Source organism: Gavialis gangeticus, unplaced genomic scaffold (assembly GCF_001723915.1).
Source record: "Gavialis gangeticus isolate Ggan-Ray unplaced genomic scaffold, GavGan_comp1, whole genome shotgun sequence".
NCBI classification, from domain to species: domain Eukaryota; kingdom Metazoa; phylum Chordata; order Crocodylia; family Gavialidae; genus Gavialis; species Gavialis gangeticus.
The window spans coordinates 91,876,429-91,889,130 of record NW_017729025.1 but is presented as its reverse complement, the minus strand read 5'-3'; the positions used below and the strand labels follow the sequence as shown (position 1 = coordinate 91,889,130).

At 43.0% G+C, this 12,702-nt stretch overlaps 1 protein-coding gene across 2 annotated transcripts in view; it reads left to right on the top strand.

Annotated features, from left to right (window-relative positions):
• The window catches only part of SUSD6 (sushi domain containing 6), a 163,120-nt gene continuing 150,418 nt past the window's right edge, over positions 1-12,702 (top strand). Inside the window, exon 1 of one of the 2 annotated variants that reach the window (XM_019519154.1) lies at positions 1-70. The gene's annotated coding sequence lies outside the window, so the exon portion shown is untranslated. Of the gene's footprint in view, positions 71-161; positions 220-12,702 lie in introns of those variants that run through there. The other variant, XM_019519155.1, reaches the window with a different exon arrangement.

The window sequence follows — 12,702 nt, the reverse complement described above, 5'->3', positions numbered from 1 at the left end:
GCCTGGCGCGCGCCACCTCGCGCGGACGGACCGACGTCCTTCCGCCCGCGCCCGGGCCTCGCGCCGCCGGGTGAGTCCCCTCGGGGCGAGGTGGGGGCGCTGTAGGGGCCTGGCGCGGCTGTCACAGCCCCAGGGCGGGGGGAGGGGTCCGGCTCCGGGGAGCCAGAAGCGCCTTGTGCTCGCAGCCTGCAAGCGCCCTTGCCCGGCGCCGCCCGCTCGGTAGATGCTGGCAGGCTCCGTTCTTTGTGTCTCCCGTCGGAGCCGCCGGAGGCGGGGGGCTTCTCGGGGAAAGTTGCCCCGTGTGTGTGTGCACAGGCGTGTCCCGGCCGGCATGCTCCTGCTTGCTTCTCTTCTCTTCCTCACGCGTGTTGCCCTATGTCGGGCACTCGGCAACGGGCAACTGCCTCGGAGAGACGGGCACATCACTGCAGGGGTGTGCAACCATCCCAGCCCGCGGGCCGCATCCGGCCCCCGAGCCGCGTCGTCCGGCCTGTGGGGCTCCCCACGGGTCCTGAAATTGGGGAAAGGGGTCGTGGTGGCACCTTCCCCTGAGCAACCTGGACACTGGGGAGGAGCCCCCAGGCCAGGTGCCTGGCTTGGGCAGGGCAGGGCTCCAGGGCCCTATCCTGGTGTGCAGGGGCTCAGACCAGCCCTGCCCCACTCACTTGTCCCAGAGGGCCAAAACACATCACCACTGATCTGCATTTATTTTTTTAAATTGATGCCTGGTGTTTTTACTTCCTTCTGCCCCTTGCTGCTTATGGAGCTGCATTTCAAAAAATAAACGGCCTGTAAATTGAATAAAAGGAGGGTCGGGGGGTAGGGGCAAGTGAGATCCAAAGCTCCTTAGTAGAGGAGAGAACATTTGCATTCCTTTACTTCAAGAAGCACCTTTTTCCAGGAGACTTTGATATATGAAGGGTTAATCATGCGATGTGCATAACCGTGTTGCTCTTGATTGCTAACAAGTCGGCTTGCTAGAGGCCAGAGTGCACCTTTTATAACTAACAGGCAAAAAAAGAAAGGGGGGGGGGGAAGCCACAGTTTCTCTGCCTAATGTGAGAAATGAAGTTTGTTCCCTTTCCACTAAAATATGTATGAACACATTTTAAATGAAAATCTCCTCTTCATCAAGTAGCAAGTAATAAAGAAGAAAATAACTTATGGCATTTGATGACTTAAACAAATTCCATTACATCAAGTCTTCTATATGTTAGAATAGATACAAGTTGAGCAGCATAGTTTCTTAGTATGCAGTATGCATGTTCAGTGACTGGCAGCTGAATTTTCTTATTATCTTCTGTCTCTAAAATTACCTTAAGTCATTTGGAGTCCTCTTTTCTGCAGCAGAGGCTTCCACACCATGGATAGTAACAGATGTACATGTATACACTAATTTAAATTGGATTATTTTAAGCTGGCTCTTGCTCTCCTCTCTCAAATTCATGCTGGTGTGTAGGGAAGAGACATCTTTCAGGAGTAGATGTTAGATGAGGTGGTGTAGCAGGTGATTTTAGCATGTGACATTTCTATTTGTTGAGGGTGTGGTGTCATTGCTCTTCTCTCTGTGCAGTGTGGTAGAGTCTGTATGTTAGGGCCTTTGTTTGTAAAGTGCCTAACACAGCAAACTGACTGTCACACTTGAGGCATTTATAACTTATGCATCAAAACAAGTTCTTGTTAGATATCCCCAAATATTTGTAGTGCAAATATTGTAACATGGGGCTTGTGCTCATAGCAGGGAGGTGAAAATGGCTGTAAGCAAAAGTGAAACTATCTGTGAATTGTCAATAAGCACACGGAAATGGAGAAAAATACGATATATATAAAAACCACAGTTTACTTGCTATTATGCAAACCACAAATAAGGACTTCCCTTTTTAAAGTTACTTTTTAACCTGGTAGTGATCCTTGAAAAAGGCTGCTGCAAGCATATTGTTTTGAATGGGTTTATTCTTTGATAAAACCCATCACTCCCAGTAATTTAAACTTATTTGGTGGAGGGAGGAGGCAAAAACATAAAAGAAAAGGTTGTGAAGTGTTTGGGATTGCAGAGAGCTGACAAAACTGAGGATTTAGCACTTGGCTTGTTGTCTCTCCTGGTGGCTTTTTGTGTGTGTTCCCATAAATGCCATTATGTAATAGAGCTTCTCTTGGCAGGAGTCTTTGTCACAGTAATTCCTGAGGTTTCTTGAGATACATAGTTTGTTTAGGAGAGTTACAGGAAGAACAATAGGGGAAAGTTCTTTATAACTAATTAAGGAGAGGTTTTAACCTTTATTTCTCATGCAGTGGGGATAAGCTCTAAATTTCTGGATCTCTTCCAGAGTATCTTTACTGTCCTCTGTTCAGCCTGTTTCTTTTTTTCTTTTTCTTTTTTTTCCCCTTGCTGGCTGCACTCAAGACATGAGGTACTGGCTTGCAGCCTGCGTCAGTATTGGGAAGCTGATTGCTTTGTCTCCTCTTCCTTGAATGGTTTACTACTAATCACTTCCCTGTTTCCGGTATTAAAGCAGAAGTGAAATTGCCTGTTTTCAGACACCTGAAGCATGGTTCAGGCCACATGCAGACTGAAGGCAGAAGCCCTCTCTCCTGTGTGCATCTGTTACTGGAACTTGTGCGCTAAAGGATGCAAAATGCTGATGCAGAGGGTGATTTGTATATTAAACTTGTAAGCCCTGGTGATTACTGAACAGTATAATTGTGGTAGTAATTTATGGCTGATATTTCTATCAGGTGCTTAGTAGAGAGAGAGTTGCAAAGAGGCCTTTGTCTGTCTTTTTCTTCTTTCTTCTATACAGCAGTAATAATTATTTGTGGCATCATAATCTCTAGCTATTTATGAGATTAAAGGAACACTGGCAGAGAATAACATTTTTAAAAATGGAAAAACACAATTCGTAAAACCACAAAAAATTGGCTGAGGGACTCTATAGAAAGAGTGCCTGTAACCTCTTTAAAAATAGGTTAAAATTGGCTACAATTCAAGGTAACTGTTTAATTTTCTAGCATTTCTTCTGAGTGAAGAGCAAGCAACTGGTCAGGACCAGGAAAATGAGATTTTTTTTTTTTTTTAGCTGAAAGGCCATTTAACCTACCTTAGAACTAGTCTTTTTAGATGGGAATACATTAGTGAATCCAGTGCTGGTAAAAGGTACTGGACAGGAGTCTGAAGCAGTCTAACCACACAGCAGTTACAGTGTGAATTTCCATTGCAGCTCTTTACCCTGTTGATCTGTTGGAGTCCTGACTTGGAGTGACTTTCTCTAGGGGACTTAGAACTGAGTTCAGTTTCGAAAGCTGTTTGCTTCTTTACCTTCTTGCACAGACCGAGACACACTAATCGTTAATGCCAATGATGGGCTGAGACTGCTGCTTTATTTCACATAGGCTGTTGAAGAGCCAGCCAAGATTAATTATTTTGGGTGCAACCAGCTTGTCTCAGATTCAGTATGGTGACCCAGAAGTGAAAGACTCTGTGTCTCAGGAGTAGACTAGTCCCAGTGCTTAACTCTTTCCTTAATACAGAGGGGCTCTTTCAAGCTCTGTGAAATGTGAGCTGCAATGCCATTAATAATCTGTTTCTTGGCTGTGCAGCCTGCCAGCAACATGCGTCAAAGTTCTGCGTTTGTAGTTGGTTGTGTTGCGTCATTTCTTTTATCTGTCTTCTCCTTTTCACCACATCTATCACTGCAGCATCTCAGCACCTGTGTAGCTTGCCTTGGTTCTGTGAAGGAGGAAATGTAGGCTGTTCACCTTTCCTTGCTAGCTTAGGAAGCAGTGACACTGTATCTACAGCCTAGTGACCCCCTTTTTGGAGGATTCCAGTTTTAATTCTTCCATTAAAGTGGTGCAGTCATCTCTTCCTCTTAACCTCATGTTTTCTGCAGGGGTCTGCTTGATCCCTACAGATTCTTCCCCTCAACGGGGTGTTTGGAGACTTTTTTCCTGCCCCAGGAACCAACCTATTTCTTGCATCTTTCTCTGTAATGGGCCACTTACAGGCTTTTCTAGGTAGCTGATCTTTGACTGATAATGGTAGATGAAGCTGGGCTGAATTCTCCTTGAAGGGTCAGCTGCTCTGAGCTAGTGGGGTATCTAACTTTTGTCCAGGAGTATAGATTCACAGAAACATGCGCATGTGTTTTTTTTTTTTTCAGTGTACAGACCAGAGAAGACTAAAAACAAGCAGAGAACAATCATGAAAAAGCCATATGTAATTTTCCTCCCCCAAATCTCTAGTCCCTGGAACTCAGTTATATTGCTATCAGTAAATTATTTAGTGCATTTCCAGAGAGCTCTTCTGCACCTTGAAATTCTGTGGAAAAAAAACTCCATTTTTCATTTGTTCACTTAGCCTTGACTAAGGACCTTTAAACATATGCAACTAAATTCTAGTTTTGCTTATGCAGGCGTAAATTGGAATTAATTCCAGCTAAACCCCAAATTAATGTGGATTCAGACTGATGATACATGTAGCTGTATTGGAAGGTCTTGTGGTACATGAGTAACTTAAATAGTGCCATGTATTTTTGTTGTTTTTTAGTGTATTTGTTTAGCAGGCCTGCAGTATGGTTCTAATTCTAGAAGTGGAATTTCTTTTGATTTCAGTGGAGTTCTTGTGGGTAAGAATAGCTGCAAAATTGGTCTTGAGTTTAGAACAGTGGGAACAGGTTTACAGAGTTTACTTACGCAAGAAGCAGACTTGCATCTACAGCAAGAAAGGGAACCTGATATTTGGTTTCTGTTGGTTGCAATATGAAAAAGTGTGCAAAAACAGGAAGTGACTAGTATTTTAATTTAGCTAGCTTCCCCCAGGACACAGACAGCTGGGTAGTTTTCAGAATTAACCTAGTAATAACAATGTGCTTTGCAGTAACGTATCAAATAGGCTTTTTTTCTGCTTGGTTTTGGTTCCTCACTCCATACCAATCAATGGCCATGTTGTCTGATGTCCCTTTCCCCCAACTACCACTCCCCAACCCCCGCCCCCAATCTTTCCTTTCCTTTCCTTTCTTTTCTGATAACAGTGGAAGACCATCTTGTAATCTGTAGGTTTTGTTGTGGCAGCATGATTGTTTGTGAAGGGGAGATTTCTCTGGTGACAAATTAGAGAAGTGAAGTGACCCCACTCAGTTGCCCCCAGACCTTTCTGAACCCGAATGTAAAAGGTGGTCAGGCTCTGGAAGCTGAGCCTGCACTGAGAACATTTTTTCACAGTGAAAAGGATCAGAGCATCTCATATAATTTGGCTAATTCCCAAGGGGGATTTTTATCCTGGAAACTAGCCCACCCAGCAGTGAATCCGCTTCCCTGATGTAAATGTGCATACACGGAATGTGATGGTATTACTTAGCCATCACCTCTTTGACCATAACCCTGTCTACCAGGCAAAGTCAGAATTTCATAGTTGACAAGGCACAGTGGAGTGTATTTGATTCTGAAAGAACCTGTATGTAGATAGCAAATGCTGTTTGCTCTGCTGTGCAGTCTGTTCCTGTTCAAGCTCTCTTAAACTAAGGGTAGTCTTTCACATACCCAGTTTTTTTTGTTTGTTTTTAAAGAGACAGTTGGATGTATTAAATACTCACTTTGCATGAACGTTTAAAGGAATGAGAGACTAACTAGCACTTACCACTGTTCTTGACCTTTTTAGATTTTATCAAATCTTCTTAGACTTTATAAAATCTTACTGTGCCTTTTTTTTGAGCTTCTAAATGTTTTAATTATTATTTTTAAGTGAGATTTAAACTTCTCCAGCTTTTCTTGTTGGACTTCTGTGGACTGTGTGTCGTAAACCAATGAAGGAGCATGAAGAAATGAAACTGTATGAACAGAAAGTAACTGATTTCACTGTTTGCATCTCATCTCAGAAACAAGGAAAATCATATTCTGGTTTAGCTTTTTTCTGCAGGGCGTGAAGATAGTATTGAGTCCTCTGAACTTGTTAAAGAGGTAGGTTTCCCCATATGTGAGGGCTTACATCTTTCAACAGAATAAATGGTGCTTTGTGACTTGACTTTGAAGGGTTCTGGGCAGTATGTTTCTTGCTGGCTTGCCATGAAAGCGTATACACTGTTTTAAATTCATGGATGAATGAAGTGTCTGAACATCTCTGACTTGCAAAAGCAGAGTTTCTGAAATGTGTTTCTTCTCCTCTAGTTTAGTAACTTGCACTATTGAATAGCAGATATTAAAACAACTTGTTACTAATGCAATTATACTGAGGGGTCTATCAGCATTTCCATTATACAGCAGAACCCACTCACACAAAATGTCTATTAAGAGTCATTGCTTTGTCATGCTACAAAACACAGCAAAAATCTGCAGGTCATTAAAATGGAAGAACTGGATAAAGATGCATGCAGAACTACAGTACTAAAACACACTAACAAATTGACCTGCAGTGAGAGCTGCTGAATAAATGGCAAATGATCAGGATCTTCTGTCAGGGCCTCTTGACTGAACAAGAAAAAAACTGCCCCATATGTTACTTGTGCACATTTTCCTTCAGTGTTGTTATGTTACTTCAGCAGTTAACCCAAGTAAAGTATGTTGTCTCTGCTTTTAAAAGCAAAAATGCCAAAGAAATACTAAAGCAGGGCTTTGATAGATGGAACACTTCAGAGCTTAGACACCACTGCTTTGTAGGTCAGGGTTGAAAAAAAAATGGTGCTTTTTTATTGGGGTTTTTAGTTTTGATTAATCTGTTTTTTAAAAATAAAGATGTTATAATTTGAAGTTGAAATTATGAATTTAATACAAAATACGTTGACATATACATTTATAACCTCTTATCCTGGATGCTATCGAAATCTGGGAACCTCTAGCTAAAATTTTTAGTTTCAACCATTCGTATTTCTATGTGAAAAAGGAATTGGGAGAAAAAGATATCTAACTTTTGAGGTCAGCCTATATAAAGATGGCACAACTAGCTTGAACTTGTGGGGGACCTAGGGACTGTGTTACTGGGTGCAAGAAACTGGTAATATCGTCACAGGTCTTGGGACTTGGCCACCATCAGTACCTTATTATCAGGACCATCCATTGAGTAGCCTGGAGCAAAAAAGATGGACCAAATCTAGTGTAAAAACTCTTCAGTTATCAAATCTATGTATTTTACAAGCAATAAGAGCATACTTTTCTTTAGACATGAACTGAAGTATACATGGATAAAAATCACTGATCTAAATCACCTTGATTTAAATTTAGCACAAATGAGAAATGTAATCAGGGGAAACAATCTGCTGTATACAGTACCTTCATGAAAAGACTGAAACCAAATGCTCCTCTTGGAGTTCTTTACTTTACTGAAAGAAAGAGAATGGTACAGTGCAAACTGCAGGGGGCAAAAGCAAAGCCAAGTATTGTATACAAAACTGTAGTACTGTCTTTCACCACAGCTGAATTACTGAAAATCTGTGCATTTCTACCTTGCCAACATTTAGTTCTTAAGTAATGTGCAAAATGGCTATACTGGAAACTTCACAGGTATTGTACTAGTTTTTGTTGGTCAACTGAAGATGAAGGGTCATGAATTCATTGATGCCAACTGGGCATCCCTACATCCAAGTAATGGTTTTGGTCTTGATAGTAAAACCAATGCTATAGATATGTTTAGGCTTTTCCTTTCCAAAAATAGGTATAGCCTCCAGTAGGCCCTGTGAGCTGCCTCTCCTGTGTGTCAGGTCTCATTGAATGCATCAGTGTCAATATTAAATTGTGCAAGTTTTTAGCCACTAGTGCTGTCCTTTGTTCTGGTTGGTCATAATTATTTTTCCCTTAGAGTGCAGATGTTCCATGTCACAAACTTCATTACTTGATTTGAACTGCAGATAGTCACCCAATTAGACATGGTTTTCTAGTTGGGTGAAATAAGGCAGACTGTGTGGTGCACCTTTTCTAGCCCCATCCCCATACAAGGTGAGGAGAGTGGGTCTTAAATAGGCCTGCCCCGTTTTCATTACAGGTGCTGAACTGCACATCTATCTCGGTTCCAAGTACAAAACAACCATCATACAATTGTTGCTGCTGTATAGGTCTATAACTATAAGGGCTTCTGCTAATCATGAGCACCTGCCCCTGTGGCCACTTGTCCATCACTGTAGGACTTTTTATTGAAATAAGACATTTGTGTATGTCTTTTAAGATATGTGGATGCTGTTGCACATCAGCAACCACACAATACTTCACTGGAAGGAAACAGACTACTGGAGGTTTCTATTTTGCTGCAGCCTTTGTTTGCCTTTGCAGCCATTGTGAAGTATGCTTTCTTCATCTACCTGCCCTGCTGTTGAGGACTTCGTGCTTTTTTTATTTTTGGATTGTTACTTGTCTAGAAACCTAACTCTTGACCTTGCCACCGTGGGTGACCCTATCAGAGGCACAAAACTCCAGATGGAAATGCTGTTGAGGTCATTGGTAGTGCACAAGCCTTCCCACTAGATCAAGGTTGCAATCCTTGGGATCTGGTTGAGTGTTCTGGCTCAAGCAAACACCACCAGCACTGAAGCCATGTTTTTGCAGCACCATCTCTGCTGGACAGGACATGTCATAAAGATGCCTGGCAACCAGTTCCCAAAACAGATGCTATACTTCCAACTCACTGGTCACCAGTCTAGAGGTGGGCAAAAGAAGAGATTCAGGGGCACCTTGAAGGCCAGTCTGAAGAAATGTGATATTGATTTCAATACCTGGGAGGCTTATGGCACCATTATCTACAACAAGGCACTGATCGTTGCAAGGAAACTCACTTCTCTATGGAGTTGGAAGACTAGAGAGGAAAAAGGAAAAGAGCTGTGACATGACATTGCCAGCAACTACTCCTTTCTACCAGAACTGTTTGCCACATCTGCAGTCAAACATGAGAATCTTAGATTCACCTCCTCAGTCATCTGTGGGCTCACAAATGACTTCTCTGCATGCCGGAAGGCTGTTCTCCTTGTATCAAGGGACTGATGACAACTAGCTTTGTTTTAGCAGAGTGCATAAAAAATACACAACCTTCTAACCATGATCTGCAACGAACATTTCAGGGATGGGGAAGGGAAGGGCCATCTCTGCTTTTGCTGTTGCTTAGGTTGAACAAAGGAGACCAAGGGGGGATTTATTCTTTTCCTTAGTTTTAGAAATCTTGGGCATGCTTAGTTGTAGCATTCACTAATTTTGCTAGGGATTAGCTCCCAACCACTCCAAAGTCACTGGAGTTAAATGCTTATTTTGTTAACATACATTTAAGCAGCATGGGTAAAAATTCCTTCTTTCAGATGCTCAACTTCCAGTTGTTTCTTTTTATGGCAACATATTGCTAGTATCTCTGTTTGTTATGACATCCTTCAAAGCAGAGATAGGAGACATTTTGAATGTGCAGATTTTGTTTTTAGCCTTTTGGGCCTCCTTTATTACACAGAATCAAAAAAAATTATACACCCAGTTTTATTCGTTTCACTTTCATCCAAATGCTTTGTCTCCTGCACTTGTTTTTAAAAGGTTTCTGACAGGTTGTTTTTAAATGGCTGGAAATTACTGCAAGGATAGTCCAGCAGATTCAAGGTAATATTTTTCAGTAGAGCTGAATCTACATTGAAAATTCCATAGGACTTAAATGCTCTTGAAAATTGTAACTTGTGTCTGCTCTGAAGGAAGATTGCAGCAGTATGTGTGTCTGGGTGACACTTTGCAAATGGTTAACTTATAATCTTTTCTGTTTGCTGTTTCAAATTCAGATATCTTGTGCCCTTGCATCTACCCTTGCCCCTTCAGTGAAAGTTCTGGGATTATCTGGAAACAGTCTGTATCCTGTGGAGAGACCTGTATCTGAAACACCTCTTGTGTGCATCTCAGTGGCTTTTAAAGAGCAACCTCTACTACTTATTCAGCTTCATCGTTCTATTGTATGCATATGTGCTCTGTCCCTTATGTAGTTATTCATAGTTGACCTTGCTTTTCTTCACACATCTCCCAGGCATATAAATCTGTCACCTCTGAATCATCACTTCTGTTGCGCTGTCCTGATTGCTGTTGTGTCCAAAATTAATAATGTCAGGGGCAGAGAAGATGAGAAATGTTGTAATTAACCTGTTTTCTCTGTGCCCTAGCTCTTAAACTTAATTTTGTCCAAATCCAGTGGCTTTTTCTTGCTTGTTTGCTTTCTTGCTTTTTTTTGTTGTTGTTGCTTGGGATGACAGATCTGTTTTCCATATTCTTCTGGACCCTTGACTGATCATCTGGTAGTTTTCATGTTTTGTCTGACTAGGAAACCAGTATTAAAGTGTTTCTCTTGGCCTCTGAGGTTCTCTCTCGATTTCATAGCCTCATCCAGTTCTGCAACTCATTCCTAGTTCTGTTTGAATACAAGGTTCCACTCTTGCTCTCCAACCCCTGTGGCCCTATTTTTTTTTTTTTTACTGGCCACATCCCCAGAGCTGAGCCAGCAATACGAAGTGCCTCTCCTAGGTCTCTCTCTTTCTTCTTCCCTCTAGGACTCTCTCTCTTGCCTCATTCCCACATTCTTCATCTGAAAACATTTTATAGAAGTGTCTCCCTTTATGGAGACTTGGGTGCTTCCTGCACATTAAAGAACTAAAAACTGTGAGCTGCCCCAGGATATTCCCTCTTTTGTATTTACAGCATAGTGTTTATCCAACAAACATCCTAGCATGCTTCCATGGTTTTGGCCCCATCACTGTAGCACAGCTGGGAGCCCTACTGTAGACGAAGTTGGCATTAAATAGTTGTTTTTTTCTCTCCTCAAGTTCTACTAACGCTGACTCAGGCCTCTGTTCAGTTTCTTACAGCCACCCACCTGAATTGCAGTGCCTCAGACCTTACATGCTGAACATGCAGCCTGGTGTGGGTGGTCACTGTTAACTTTCAGGCCTTTCTTCAGGTGTTCCCCTGTGTCCTTTGAGCTCTTCAAAAGCTCCTGTGTGACTTGTAAGAACTTTTCTTTCCTCGGGAGTTATGCTCCTAGATGCTCTGGAACTTCTTTTGTAGTTCTGAAAATATTTTTGAGACCATTGGCTCTGGGAAAAGAAATGTATCAGGCTTAAATCAGGAACAATGGTCACAAGCTGGCAGAGGGAAGGTTTAAGTTGGACATCAGGAGGCGCTACTTCACGGTCAGGGCGGCTAGAGTCTGGAACCAGCTTCCAAATGAGGTGGTGCAGGCTCCCACCCTGGGGGTTTTTAAGAGGAGGTTGGATGACCACCTTACTGGGGTCATTTGACCCCAGTGCTCTTCCTGCCATGGCAGGGGGTGGGACTAGATGATCTGCTCAGGTCCCTTCCGACCCTAGAAACTATGAAACTATAAATCAGTTTTGTTGCCTCTCTTGCAGCATGTTAGAACGTGTGCCTAAAAAATGCAGGTATGCGAACAGATGAAACTTTGAACAAAAGTAGCTTTCTTCACTCTGCTTCCTGCCTGTACATTTTTCTTTAGCTTGAGTGAACAACGAATGTGGTGGCTCTGAACTGTAAGTGCCCTAAGACTTATGCCTGACGAAGGGTGTTTATGCCTGAAAGCTTGCAAAGAACTACAGGTGCACCCATAATATCGGTCCATGTGGTATCGGCTTCAATAAAAGGAAAACTGAAATTATTGGCAATCGGCTTTTTTTGGTTTGTTGCTGATAATTAGGGCTGTGCAAAATTTCTCTGGCAGTTTTGTTTCGATGCTGTTTTGACTCGTTTTGAGCTCAAAACAGCAAAATTGAAACGAAACAGAGAGCTTCGGAACAGACTTGAAACAAAACCAGGCAAGTCAAAACGTTTCGTAGCTCAAGCTGGGCTTGCCTGCAGGGAAATGGAAACTAAAATAAGGAGAGGGAGGGGGAAGTGGGGAGGGAAGGGGTGAGGAAGGAGTGCTCTCACTGTTGACTGTGTAGCTGGCCAGTGACTGTCACCGTTCCCTGAGGTCCATTCCAAACTCAGTGCTCTGAGGGAGGGATGGGAAAAACTGCATAAAAGGCAGCATTGTTTCAACTGGCCTGCTTTCTGCCTTGGTTGAGTGAGGACGCACACGTGTCATGAGTTTTGCCTCAGCACCAGCTAGAGGTGCAGGGTGCCAGAACCCGGACTCCCCCTGCACCTATCTACTTGACAGCTGGCAGGCTTTGTGGCCTCAGCAAGGGCTAGGATGCCTGCCTGCAGCTTTCACCCTGCTGTGCCTTAACACCCACAGTGTTACCCATGTTACAAGTTTTGCTTGTCTGCAGCTTGAGGTGCAGTTTCCCTGAAACCCCTGCACCTATCTCCTTGAAACGTGGCAGGCTTCATGCCCTCAGAAGGGGCTAGCATTCCTGCATGTTTCATCCAAATCAGGCCAGAAATGACAGTTATAGGCTGTTCCGAGCTTCCCCATTATCGCCTATGGGTGAAACAGCAAAACTGTTTCAATTCAACATGAAACGCTGTTCTGTCAAATCGCAAGTCGAAATGGAATGATGCCGTTTTGCACAATCCTATTGGTAATGTCACTGATAAATGCCAGGTGCATGTACACAGCTGCAGAATGCATGCAGCAAGGAATGCAACCCAGCAGCTTTGAGAGCAGCTGGGTTGCATTCCTTGCTGCATGCATGCTGCGGGGGAGGGGAAGAGGTGTGTACATCAAGGGGGAATCGAGGTCCGCACAGTGGGTGAGGCAGTGGGGCAGGGATAGGCGCTTCCCAGCTAGGGTGGCTCATCTGGAAGGGGGGG